Source organism: Rattus norvegicus, chromosome Y (genome assembly GCF_036323735.1).
Source record: "Rattus norvegicus strain BN/NHsdMcwi chromosome Y, GRCr8, whole genome shotgun sequence".
Lineage (NCBI taxonomy): Eukaryota > Metazoa > Chordata > Mammalia > Rodentia > Muridae > Rattus > Rattus norvegicus.
The window spans coordinates 59,148,148-59,162,506 of record NC_086040.1 but is presented as its reverse complement, the minus strand read 5'-3'; positions in this window follow the sequence as shown (position 1 = coordinate 59,162,506).

The window sequence follows — 14,359 nt, the reverse complement described above, 5'->3', positions numbered from 1 at the left end:
CACTTCCTTACATTGACCAGATTCGAGAGTGTCCTTACCAGGTATGTCTCAGGAAACACAGTGGAAACCTGTATGTACTACATCACTCTAAAGTAGAGACTTCTCTCTGCTTCTCTAGTCGTTACATGCTCTGAATGTAGAAAGTTAGCCAGGGGCTTAGCATGGGTAGAAACGATTTAGGAACATGGAGTGTAGGAAATACTTCTAGATAATATTTTTATTCCCAGGTTCATTCCTGTGACATAAAGTTCAATTTTCTGTGTTTTCTTTCTTTCCCAAATGCCAGTATTTTCTCTACAACCTTTAATTGAATGAATATTGTATTTCAATTTCTTACTGTAAATTCCTTGATAGGGACTTTGTAAATGTTCCTCATTGTGTAATCAAAAATTCTGTTTTCCAATTAAATTTTCTGCAATGATTTTGGTCACAAAGGGGGCCCAGCTATAGAATGAGTACAACACTGTAACTACTGTGTACCTATTTCAAATGATGAATTCCCAAATCCTTTTTTTTTTTACCAAAAAAATTACCAGACATCAGGAAAGCAAAGTATAACATGGATTTTTTAATTCGGTTCTCTACTCCCATTTGATATCAGTACTACCCTATCTATCTTCCAGTGTTCCCATGGCCAGACTTGAGTGTTTAGGATGTTTTACCATGATTCTTTCTTAAGGCCAAATGTAATCTACCAGATGATGGGCAGGGGAGAAGAATGGCTTGAGGACCAGTTAAATGTCTACTTCAATAGGTTCATAAAAACAGGAGGGAGTCTATTTACATTGTCATCTGTGAATTCTACATTCTAGACATAGTTTGGGAGAATCCTTGTTAACATTCCGCTTAGCAACGTAAGTGTAGAAGCCTCCAAAATTATTTATGTACATCAGCCACCAAAACTAGGTAAGATTGATAAAGCTAATAAGTGCATTCTTCCAGGAACTGGATAAAGATATTTACTGAGAGACACAGATACAGCATGCCAAATACAGAATTGAATGCTAGTAGCAAACCAGTGAACTGAAAACGGACCTCTTGTAGGTAAATATTGAAAAAGGTTAGAAGAGCTGAAGGTGATTTCAACCCCATAAGAAAAACAATGCCAATAAACCAGAGCCTTCGGATACCAGACCAATAAACAAAGAACGTACATGGACTGATCTATGGCTCCAAATTCATATGTGGCAGAGGATGGCCTTTTTGGGCAAAAATGGTGATGATGCCCTTGGTCCTCCCAAATTTGTCTCCCAGTTCAAGGGAATGTCAATGGACAGAAAGTCTGGTTATAGAAGTAAGAAAAGGGAACAGGTAGGATCTTAAGTGAATAAACTGGGAAAGGAATTAATATTTTAAATGTAAATATAGAAAACATCCAGTTTAAAAAAAGCAATACATTTTCTAAAAAATATGAATGACATAAAAGAAAAGAAAGATGCCAGGTAATCACGTGTATTGTCTAGGAAATCTGACGTGGTAGTCTGAGTAATACTAGTGGAAAGACTGAGATGATCAAGTCTCAACTAGAAGCAGTTCTCTCTCCCATATATCAGTGTCAGACAAAAAGTGCACTATAGATATCCAAAGCATGGAGTATACTTGGAGCTAAGCATACAATACTTGTTTTTCCCTTCTTCCTTTTGTCCTTTTCTTCTTGAAAGAGTATAAAGGTCATGACTTTTGAGGAACACAAAAATGCCCTACACACACTTGGCTTTTGGAATAAAGAAATGAATGATATAAACCCACTGTCTTCCAGGAACCAAAAAAGCAGAAAAGTCCAGAGTGTAGGAAGTTCTTATAGACAATATTTTTATTCACAGGTCATTCCTGTACACTCTATCTAGTTTCCAGTGTTTGTATGCCCAGACTTGAGGGTAGCATGATTTACCATGATTCTTTCTTAAGGTCAAATGTAAGATACTGGAAGAGGGGCAGGGAGAAAAATGTCTGGAGGACAAGTTAAACATCTTCTTTAATAGGTTCATAAAAACAGGAGAGAATCTATTTGAAATTGTCATTTGTGAATTCTATATTCTTGACATAGTTGGGCAGAATCCATGTAAACTTTCCACTTAAACACTTAGATGTAGGAGCCACCAAATGTATAAGTGTACACATCAGCCAACAAAGCTAGATAAAATTGATGAAGGTAAGAAGTGCATTCTGCCAGTAACTGGATATAAATATTTAGTGAGAGACACAGATACAGCATGTCTAATACGGAAGTGAATGCTGGTAGCAAACCAGTGAACTGAAAACGGACCTCTTGTTGGTAAATTTTAAAAAAAGGATTAGAAGTGTTGAGGGGGCTTTCAGCCTCATAAGAAAAACTATGCCAGTTAACCAGAGCTTTAAGTTACTAGAGTAATATACAAAGAATGTACATGGACTGACCAATGGCTCCAAATGCATTCGTTGGTGAGGATGGCCTTTTTGGGCAACAATGGAAATGAAGCCCTTGGTCCTCCATAATTTGTCTCCCAGTTCAAGGGAGTGTCAACACACAGAAAAACTGGTTAGAGAAGTAGGAAAAGCGAACAAGTAGGGATCTGAAAGGCAAGAAACTTGGAAAGAAAATAATATTTTAAATGTAAATATAGAAACATCCAGGTATAAAAAGCAATAAAATTTGCTATAAAGAGAAATATATAAAAGAAAAGAAAGCTGCTAAGTAATCACACATATTGACTCAGAAATCTGAAGTGGTCTTCAGAGTAATATTAGTGGAGAGACTGAAATGATGAAGTCTCAACTACAAGTACTTCTCCTTTAGAGATATCAGTGTCAGACACAAACTGCACTATTGATATCCAAAGCATGGTGGAGTTTACTCGGGCCTAGGGACTCAATACTTGTTTTTCACTTCTTCCTTAGGACTTTTACTTCTTGACAAAAAGAGTAAACGTCATAACCTCTCAGGGAAACAAATATGCCCTTCACAACACTTGGGTTTTGGAATAAAGAAATGAATGATATAATCTCACTGACTAGAGAAACCATAAGAACAGGGAAGTCCAGATGTTTTTGATAGGTCCCCAGGTTCTGATTTCTATATATGAAAGTCTCAGATCAAGGCTATCTCTTCAGAGATACAACTCAACACGTACCAAAGACTCACTGAGTTTTCCCAAAAACCACATATTTCTTCCTTGTTTTTTATACCAAGACAGAAGGCCAGCTTCCTTCTCTTCATTTCCAATCTCTTCATCATCTTTGTTATCACTCCCCAATTTGCTCTGAATTTGAGGCCAATTAGTAAACCCTAGAGATACTGAAGGATTTCTGAGAGGCAGTTGCAGTCAAAACAGCAGTTGTGACATCACAGAAGAAGCTAGAACTCTCCAGGTTACAAGAGAGTCTTCAGGGAGGGCCTAATGGTGATATCAGTGAGAAATGCCATGGCCTACATGGTGAACAGTTTTCCTTAGACTGACATGATTCCAGGGTGCCCTTTCTAGGTCCATGTCCTGTGGCACAGTGGAAACCTTTATGTACTCCATATCTCTGAAGCTAGAGACTTCTCTCTGCTTGACTAGCGGTTACATGCTCTGAGCGGAGAAAGTTAGTCAGGATATTGGCATGGGTAGAAAATATTTATGAGCATGGAGTGTAGGTGATTCTTCTAGATAATATTATTATTCACAGTTCATTCCTGTGACATACAGTTCAATTTTATTTGTTTTCTATGTTTCCCAAAAACGAGTATTTTCCCAACAGACCTATAATTGAATGAATATTGTATTTCAATTTCTTATTGTAAATTCCTTGTTAAGGGGTGTGTAAATATTGCTCAATGTGTATTCAATAATTCTGTTTTCCAATTCCATTTTCTGCAATGATTTTGGTCACAAAGGAGGCCCAGATATAGAGTGAGTATAACACTGTAAATACTGTATACCTACTTCAAATGATAAACTCCCAAATCCTTATTTTAACAAAAAATTACCAGACATCAGGAAAGCAAAGGAAAACATGAACTATGGAATTTGGTTCTCTAGTCTCTTTTGATATCAATACACTCTGAGCACCTTCCAGTGTTTGCATGCCCAGACTTTAGCATAGGATGATTTACCTTGATTCTTCTTAAGGCCAAACATAAAATACCCAATGATGGGTAGGGAGAAAAATGTCTTGAGGACCATTTATACATCTACTTCAATAGGTTCATAAAAACAGGAGAGAGTCTATTTGAAATTGTCATTGGTGAATTCTACACTATTGACATATTTGGCCAGAATCCATGATAACTTTCCACTTAAACACTTAGGTGTAGGAGCCACCAAAAGTATATATGTATACATCAACTAACAAAACTAGATAAGATTGATGATGGTAAGAAGGGCTTTCTGCCAGGTACGAGATATAGATATTTACTGAGAGAGACAGATACAGCATGTCAAATACAGAAGTGAATGCTGGTAGCAAACCAGTTCACTGAAAACGGACCTCTTGTTGGTAAATTTTGAAAAAGAATTAGAAGAGCTGAGGTTGCTTTCAACACCATAAGAACAACTGTGCCATTGAACCAGAGCTTTTTTGTACTAGACCAATATAAAAAGAAAATACATGGACTGACCTATGGGTCCAAATGCATAAGTGGCTGAGGATGGCCTTCTTGGGCAACATTGGAAAGAGAGGCACTTGTCCTCCCTAGTTTGTCTTCCAGTTCAAGGTAATGTCATGAGGCAGAAAGGCTGGTTAAAGAAGGAAATGGAATGGGTAGGGAACTTATGGTCAGGAAACTGGAAAAGGAAAGAGTATTTTAAATGTATATATACATACATACATATATATATAGAGAGAGTTAAAAGTAATTAATTTTGCTAAAATATAAAAAAAGGAATGATATAAAAGAAAATAAATGTGCAAAGTCATCACAATTATTGACTCGGAAATTTAAAGTCGTAGTCATAGTAATACTAGTGGAAAGACTGAGATGATGAAGTCTCAACTAGAAGAACATACTCTCCCAAATATCAGTGTCAGACACAAACTGGACTATAGGTGTCCAAAGGACAGAGGAGATTACCTTGAGTTAGGGACAGAATACTTGCTTTTCCCTTCTTCCTTAGGATCTTTTCTTCTTGACAAAAAGAGTAAAAGTCAAGAGCTCTCAGGAAACAACTCTGCCTTTCACAACACTTGGTTTTTGTAATAAAGAAATGAACGATATAATCCCTCAGGAACCATAAGAACAGGGAAGTCCTTTTGCTTCTGAGAGTCTCCAAGCTTATGATTCCCTTATGTGTAAGGCTCAGATTAAGGCTATCTCTTCAGCGATAACACTCAAGCCCTACAAAGGACTCATTGAACTTTCCAAAGGACCACATATCTCTTCCTTATTTTTTATACCAAGACAGATGCCAGATTCCTTCTTTCCATTTCCAATCTCTTCATCCTCTTTGTTATCACACCCCAATTTGCTCTGAATTAGAGGATCTTAGTAAAACCTATTGGTACTGAAGGAATATCTGAGAGGCAGTTGCAGTCACGACAATAGTTATGACATCACAGAAGAAGCTAGAACTCTCCAAGTTACAAGAGAGTTTTCAGGGAGGGCCTAATGATGATGGCACTGAGAACTCCTGTGGACTACCTGCTGAACACCTTTCCTTACATTGACCAGATTCGAATTTGGACTTTCCAGGTATGTCTCCTGTTACACAGTAGAAAACTATACATAACCCATCTCTCTAAAGCTAGAGACTTCTCTCTACTTCACTAGTGGTTACATGCTCTGAATGGGGAAAATTAGACAGGGTAGAAAAGATTTAGGAACATGGAATGTAGGAGATAATTCTAGATAATATTTTTATTCCCAGTTTCATTCCATTCATATACAGTTCAATTTTCTGTGTTTTCTCTGTTTGACAAAGGCCAGTATTTTCCCTACAGACCTTTAATTGAATGAATATTGTATTTCAATTCCTTATGGTTAATTTCTTGATAGGGGATTTTGTAAATAATCCTCAATGTGTCCTCAGTAATTCTGTTTCCAATTCCATTTTCTGCAATGATTTTGTTCACAAAGGGGGCCCAGCAATAGAGTGAGTATAACAGCGTAAATACTGTATACCTACTTCAAATGATACACTCACAAATCCTTATTTTAACAAAACATTACCAGATATCAGGAAAGCAAAGGACAACATGGACTATTGAATTCGGTTATCTAGTCCCATTTGATATCAGTACTACACTATCTAGCTTCCAGTGTTCCCATGGCCAGACCTGAGGGTTTAGGATGTTTTACCATGATTCTTTCTTAAAACCAAAAGTAAGATACCAGATAATGGGCATTAAGAAGAATGACTTGAGCACCAGTTATACGTCTACTTCAATAGGTTCATAAAAACAGGACGGAGTCTATTTGCATTGTCATTTTTTAATTATACATTCTTTTAGTTGGGTAAAATCCATGTAAACATTCCACTTGACGAAATATGTTTAAGAGCCACCAAAACTATATTTGTACTCATCAGCCAACCAAACTAGATAAGATAGATGAAGGTAAGAAGTGCATTCTGCCCGGAAACAGATATAAATATTTACTGAGAGACACAGATACAGCATGTCAAATACAGAAGTGAATGCTGGGACCAAACCAGTGAACTGAAAACGGACCTCTTGTTGGTAAATTTTGAAAAAGGATTCGAAGAGCTGAAGGTGCTTTCAACACCATAAGAACAACAAGGCCAGTGACCAGCGCTCTCTCATAATAGATTTACAAAGAAAGTACATCGACTAACCTATGACTCCAAATGCATATGTGGCAGAAAATGGCCTTTTTGGACAACATTGGAAAGGGAAGCCCTTGTATTCCTTACTTTGTCTCCCAGTTCAAGGGAATGCATTGCGGCAGAAAGGCTGGTTTGAAAAGAAGGAAATGGAACGGGTAGGAACCTTATTGGCAGGAAACTGGGAAAGGAAATAATATTTTAAAAGTAAATATAGAAACATCCATTTATAAAATCAATAAATTTTGGTAAAAAATGAAAAAGAATGATATGAAAGAAAGAAAGCTGCCAAGTAAAAAGACATATTGATGCAGAAATCTGAAGTGTTGTTCAGAGTAATACTAGTGGAAAGACTTAGATGATGAAGTCTCAACAACAAGTACTTCTCTATCCCAGATATCAGTGTCAGCCACAAACTGCACTATAGGTATTCAAAGCATGGAGGAGTTTATTCAGAACTAGGGATACAATACTTGTTTTTCCCTTCTTCCTTAGGACCTTTTCTTCTTGACAAAAAGAGTAAGGGTCATGAGTTCTCAGGAAAACAACTGTGCCCTTCACAACACTTGGCTTTTGGTATAAAGAAATTAATGATATAAACTCTCTTACTTCAAGGAACCATCAGAACAGAGAAGTCCAGATAAGAAAAGAGACGTGCAGATGCTTCTGAGGGTCTCCCAGCTCCTGATTCCCTTATGTGGAAGACTCAGATCAATGCTATCCCTTCAGTGATACCACTCAACCCCTACAAAGGACTCACTGAGCTTTCCAAAGGACCACATATTTCTTCTTTGTTTTTTATACCAAGAATGAAGATCAGCTTAATTCTCCCTATTTCTGTTCTCTTCATCCTCTTTGTTATCACTCCCAAATTTTCTTTGAAGTAGAGGCCTATTTGTAAACCCTAGAGGTACTGAAAGAATATCTCAGAGGTAGTTGCAGTCACAACAACACTTGTGACATCACAGAAGAATCTAGTGCTCTGCATGTTACAAGAGTGTTTTCAGGGAATGCCTAATAATGATGTCACTGAAAACTGTCATCTCCTACCTGATGAATACCTTTCCTTACATTGACCAGATTCAAGTTTGCACTTTAAAGCTATGTCTCCTGTGACACGGTGGAAACCTTTATATACTCCTCTCTAAAGCTAGAGACTTCTCTGTGCTTCACTAGTGGTTACATGCTGTGGGGCTTGGCATGGGTGAAAACGATTTAGCAACATGGAGAGTAGGAGATTCTCCTAGGTTATATTTTTATTCCCAGGTTCATTCCTATGACACACAGTTCAATTTTCTAGGTTTTCTCTGTTTCCCAATAACCAGTATTTTTCCTATACACATATAATTGAATGGATATTGTATTTCAATTTCTTATTGTAAATTCCTTGTTAGGAAACTTGGTAAATATTTCTCAATGTAGTCAAAAATTCTATTTTCAAATACCATTTTCTGCAATGATATTGTCACAAATGGGGCCCAGATATACAGTAAGTATAATAGTGTAAATTCTGTGTACCTACTTCAAATGGTAATCTCCCAAATTCTTATTTATCAAAAAATTACCAGACATCAGGACAGCAAAGGACAACATGGACTTTTGAATTCTGTTTCTTGTCCCATTTGATATCAGTACTATACTCTCTAGCTTCCAGTGTTCCCATGGCCAGAATTGAGGGTTTAGTATGATTTACCATGATACTTTCTTCAGGCCAAACGTAAGATACTGGATGATGTGCAGCGAAAAGAATGACCTGAGGACCAGTTAAACGTCTACTTCGGGTTTGGGGATTTACCTCAATGGAGAGAGCTTGCCTAGCAAGCACAAGGCCCTGGGTTCGGTCCGCCGCTCTGAATAAAAGAGAAAAAATAAAGTCTACTTCAATAGGTTCATAAAAACAGGGGGAGTCTTTGAAATTGTCATTTTTGAATTCTATATTCTTGGCGTAGTTGGTCAAAATCCATGTTAACTTTCCAATTAACTTCATAGGTGTAAGAGCCAATAAATTATATATGTATACATCAGACAAAAAAAAAACTAGATAAGATTGATGAAGGTAAGAAGTGCATTCTGCAAGGAACTTGATATAGTTATTTACTGAGAGACATAGATACAGTGTGTCAATGCTAGTAGCAAACCAGTATACTGAAAACAGACATATGGTTAAATTTTGAAAAAGGATTAGAAGAGCTGAAGGTTCTTTAAACCCCATAAGAACAACGATACCAATGAACCAGAGCTTTTTATAACTAGACCAATATACAGAGAAAGTATATTGACTGGCCTATGGCTGCAAATGCATATGTTGCAGAAAATGGCCTTTTTGGGCAACATTGGAAAGAGAAGCCCTTGTCCTCCCTAGTTTGTCTCCCAGTTCAAGGCAATGTCATGCGGCAGAAAGTTTGGTTAGAGAAGAAGGAAATGGAACAGGCAGGGATCTTATGTGCAGGAAACTGGGAAAGGAAATAATATTTTAAATGTATATATAGAAACATCTATTTGAAAAGCAATAAATTTTGTTTAAATATAAAAAAATGAATGATATAAAGAAAAGAAAGCAGCAAAGTCATCACAAATATTGAATTAGAAATCAGAAGTGGTAGAGTAATACTAGTGGAACGACTGAGTTATTGAAGTCCCAAATAGAAGCACTTTTATCTCCCAAATATCAGTGTCAGACACAAAGTGCATTATAGGTGTCCAAGCATGTACGTGTTTACCTAAGTTAGTGACACAATACTTGTTTTTCCCTTCTTCGTTAGGACCTTTTCTTCTTGAGAAAAAGAGTAAAGGTCATGAGTTCTCAGGAAAACAACTGTGCCCTTCACAACACTTGGCTTTTGGAATAAAGAAATAAATGATATAAACCCTTTTACTTCCAGGAACCATAAGAACAGGGAAGTCCAGATGCTTCTAAGAGCCTCACAGTTCCTTATTCCCTTATGTAGAAGGCTCAGATCAAGGATTTCTCTTCAGCGATCCCACTCAACCCCTACCAAGGGTTCTCTGAGCTTTCCAAAGGACCACATATTTCTTCCTTGTTTTTTATACCAATATAGAGGCCCAGGATCCTTCTACCCATTTCGAATCTCTTCATTCTCTTTATTATCGCTCCCCAATTTCTCTGAATTAGATGCCAAATAGTAAACACTTTCCAGGTATGTCTCCTGTGACACAGTGGAAACCTTTATATACTCCATCTCTCTAAATCTATAGACTTCTCTCTGCTTCACTAGTGGTTTCATGCTCTGATTGGAGAAAGCTGTTCAGGGGATTGGCATGGGTAGTAAAGATTTAGGAATATGGAGTGTAGGAGATTCTTCTAGAGAATATTATTATTCTGTATGTGACACGTTTTTTCCTCTGACATACAATTCAATTTTCTAGGTTTTCTCTGTTTCCCAAAGTCTAGTATTTTCCCTACAGACCTTTAATTGAATGAATATTGTATTTCCATTTCTTATTGTAAATTCCTTGAAAAGCAACTGAAGGCAGCTGCAACATGCCAGGCCACAAAGTTGGTGCTGATTTCTGCCTTCCACCCTCCCAATGGTGAGCTCTCTTTTTAGAAAACTATTCCTTATTTGTCTATGCCTGGGTGGCCTGCTAGATTCTGCATTTTGACAGCCTGTCTGTATGACCCACTTGCTTGCTAGGATTGGCCAGCGCTAGCTATTTAAGTGTGGTGCGGGGGTTCCCTGGGGTCAGAAGATTGTACCAAAGTTCCTGAATAAAACTGCTCGAAGAAGATCTTCACTATTTGTGTCTTCCTTGCTGGTCGAGGTTGGACGAAGCAAGTGGTGGCCCGTACAGGGACCTCCTGATATCAGAACTTCTTGCAGTCTGGGTATCACTGGAAAGTTCCCAAGGTAAGGTGGGACCATAAGGGCCGCAGGAAATAAGTCGTTATACATTCTCAGGGTATTTAACAAGAAAGTTCTCCATAGAAACAAACTGAAATTATGAAGACGCTTGGTGAATTTAGCCACAGCAGCCTAGAACATTTTGGTCATGGGGACCTCACAGTTTCATCCAATTTTTCTGGCTCTTCAAGAGCTGTTTGAACATAAGAAACTAAAAATAAAAAGGAGCACCATAGAGAGATTTTTGTGTGAATGCGATGTCATTGCCCCCTGGTTCCCAGTCTCTGCTAATCTTACTGTGGCAAGTTGGGAAAAATTAGGGAAGGCCTTGATTTTGCATGGGAACAGGTGTCTCTAAGACCTGAGGTCCATCCAGTGTGGCGTTTAGTCCATAGTTGTGTTGAGGATCAAAAATGTTGTCAGGAAAATATAGAGAAGGGGCAAGCTGCCCACGAAATGCTTCAAGAGGAAGGTTCAGAAAACCAGGGAAATAAAAAAAAAAAAAAAAAAAAAAAAACAGACTCAGAAAAGACAGATACAGTGGAAGAAACAGACAAAACAGATTAAGAAGAAGAAAAGGAAAATGCCTAAAATGGTGGAGGAACTTCCTGGGAGGTTCCCCTCAGCTCCTCCTCCCTGCAATGTTGTAGAGGGAGGAAATGGAGTTGCGGGTACAGGGCGCCCTCCTGTGGTGAACAACAGCACTGTGCATGTGCAGGGTTTGCAACTGGCATCAGCTGGTTTGTTATATGCTAATGAGGGAGCAGCACCATGCTAATGAGGTCATTCATGCTCCACCAATCCCTGAAGGACAGTTAGCATAGCCTCAGCTGCTGTATATATGAGGTGAGAACTCTTGCTGCTTGAGGTCCCACTGTCCCTGTTAAAGAGACCTGTACAGTAATGGCTTGTTCGCAGAAGAATCCTGTTGCCGCACGTCCTTCCTGCTGGGGAGACATTGGGCGTGCAACAAATGGGAAGTACATTCTGCCCAGAAGTGTGGGACCCAGTCAGCACAGAACTGCATCTGGCCTATCCTGTTTATGTGGATGCTAATCAACAAAGGTATCATGAGCCTTTAGAATTTAAGGTGATCAAGTTCTTGATAAAATCAGTAGGACATATGGCATTATGGCCTCATTTACCATACCTCAGACTGAGGTCTGACACAGATTTTGCATGACTCCTAGTGATTGGATTAAACTTGCTCAGGCCTGTCTCAGACTGGGACAGTATTTGGACTGGAGAGCTTTTCTTATTGAGTTTCCCAATGAACAAGCTGCCTCTAATTTGGCAGCGGGGTGGGGGGCAGCCATACTGCCTGGGATGGAGATATGCTGCTGGGTCAGAGACGCTTTGCCAATGCTCAGACAGGGTATCCAGGACAGGTTTACCAGCAGATTAATGAAGTTGCAACCAAGGCATGGAAATCCTTACCTAATAAGGGAGAAGTGAGTGGAAACCTCATCAAGATCCTTCAAGGACCTATGGAGCCATTCTCTGACTTTGTAGCCCGATTAGTGGAAGCAGCAGGGAGAGTCTTTGGTGACCCCGATACGGCTATGCCCTTGATTAAACAGTTGGTATATGAACAGTTCACAAAGGAATATCGAGCAGCTATCATTCCGTACAAGTATAAGGGACTTGAAGCTTGGATGAAGGTCTGTAGAGAAATAGGGGGACCTTTGTATAATACTGGACTTGTGGATGCTGTTATGCAGATGACGCAGAGAAAAGGAGGAAGTTCAGGAGTGTGTGTTAAGTGTGATCAACAGGGGCACCTAAAAAGGCAATATGAGAAAGGAGAAGTCTATTCAGTATAGGAATTGGCCAACGCCCAAGGCAACAAGGTTTGTGCCCCAACTCCAAAAAAGGGAACCATTGGGCTCATGAGTGCCACTCAGTAAAAGACATCAATGGGAAGCCTCTTAGCTCGGGTTTTGGTGTAGCAGGTCCAAAAAATGGACAGCCGGGTCTAAGACACCAGGACCTACAAATATATGGGCCAGTCGAGAATCAGGATGAAGAACAGAGTCACGAGATATGACCTTCCTTTCGCCATCCGAGAGGACAAGGTGAACCACTTAGTGCTCCACAGGACTGGTCCTCTGCTGCACCAACAGACTCGTGCTAACTCCTAGAATGGGGGTCTAGTTGACAGAAAGCGATTTTAAAGGACCCCTTGAACCTGGGCCAGTAGGGTTACTTATAGGGAGATCATCTACAGATTTAAATGGACTACATGTCCATCCAAGAGTTACTGACCCAGATTATACCGGGATAGTCAAGATCATGGTGGAATCCCTGAAAGGGATTACTGCCATTTCCCCTGGGGAGAGAATAGCCCAAATATTACTTTTACCTAGCTTTATGAAAGATTTGTAGACCACTCTACTGGGAGAGGAGAGAATGGTTTCATTTCCACAGTCTCCAACACTACATTTTTAGCCTTGGGTTTAAACCAATGCCCAGTAATGGAGCTAAGGGTAGATGGTAAAAGGATCTTAGTGCAGTTGGACAAAGGGGCTGATAGAAGTATAATAGCTAAGAAAGATTGGATCTCTGGATAACCAATACAGGCCTCATCTCAAACATTACAAGGTCTCGATTATGCAAGAGCTGCTGATATAAGTGCAAGACAAGTGAGTTGGAGAGATCAGGAAGGGCATTCAGGAGTTATGCAACCCTATGTGTTGGATTCACCCATATCCCTTTTGGGGAGAGATTTGCTGAAAGATATGGGTTTCAAATTGACCACTGAGCATTCTGAAACTTCACTAAAGATTATGAAACATATGGGCTACTTTCTCGGTAAAGGAATAGGGAAACAAATGCAGGGTAGGACTAGCCATATAACTGCCCAACAGAGAGAAAAGTATCAGGAACGGGGTTTTTCCATGGGGCCGCTGAGGAAGCGTTCCCATTACCTGGAAAACAGAGCAGCCTGTGTGGGTTCCTCAGTGGTTGCTTTTTCTGAGAAGCTTGCCACAGCTAAAGCTGTCTACCAAGCATATAAAACCATCCCAATATATGTGATTAAAAAGAAGTCAGGGAAATGGAGACTGTTGCATGATTTACGAGTTATTAATCAACAGATGCAAATCATGGGCCCAGTGCAACTCGGGCTTCCTCTTTTATCCTCTCTGCCAGACTGTTGGTCTGCTGTAGTGATTGATATAAAAGATTGCTTTTTCTCATTAAAACAGAGACTGAAGGAACACCCATTCAGAGCCTGCCCCACATGTGGCCCATACATATACAGCCACCCAATTAGACCAGATGGACGAAGCAAAGAAGTGCAGACCGACAGAAGCCGGATGTAGATCGCTCCTGAGAGACACAGCCAGAATACAGCAAATACAGAGGCGAATGCCAGCAGCAAACCACTGAACTGAGAATAGGTCCCCTATTGAAGGAATCAGAGAAAGAACTGGAAGAGCTTGAAGGGGCTCGAGACCCCATATGTACAACAATGCCAAGCAACCAGAGCTTCCAGGGACTAAGCCACTACCTAAAGACTATACATGGACTGACCCTGGACTCTGACCCCATAGGTAGCAATGAATATCCTAGTAAGAGCACCAGTGGAAGGGGAAGCCCTGGGTCCTGCTAAGACTGAACCCCCAGTGAACTAGTCTATGGGGGGAGGGCGGCAATGGGGGGAGGGTTGGGAGGGGAAAACCCATAAGGAAGGAGAGGGGGGAGGGTGATGTTTGCCCGGAAACCGGGAAAGGGAATAACACTCGAAATGTATAT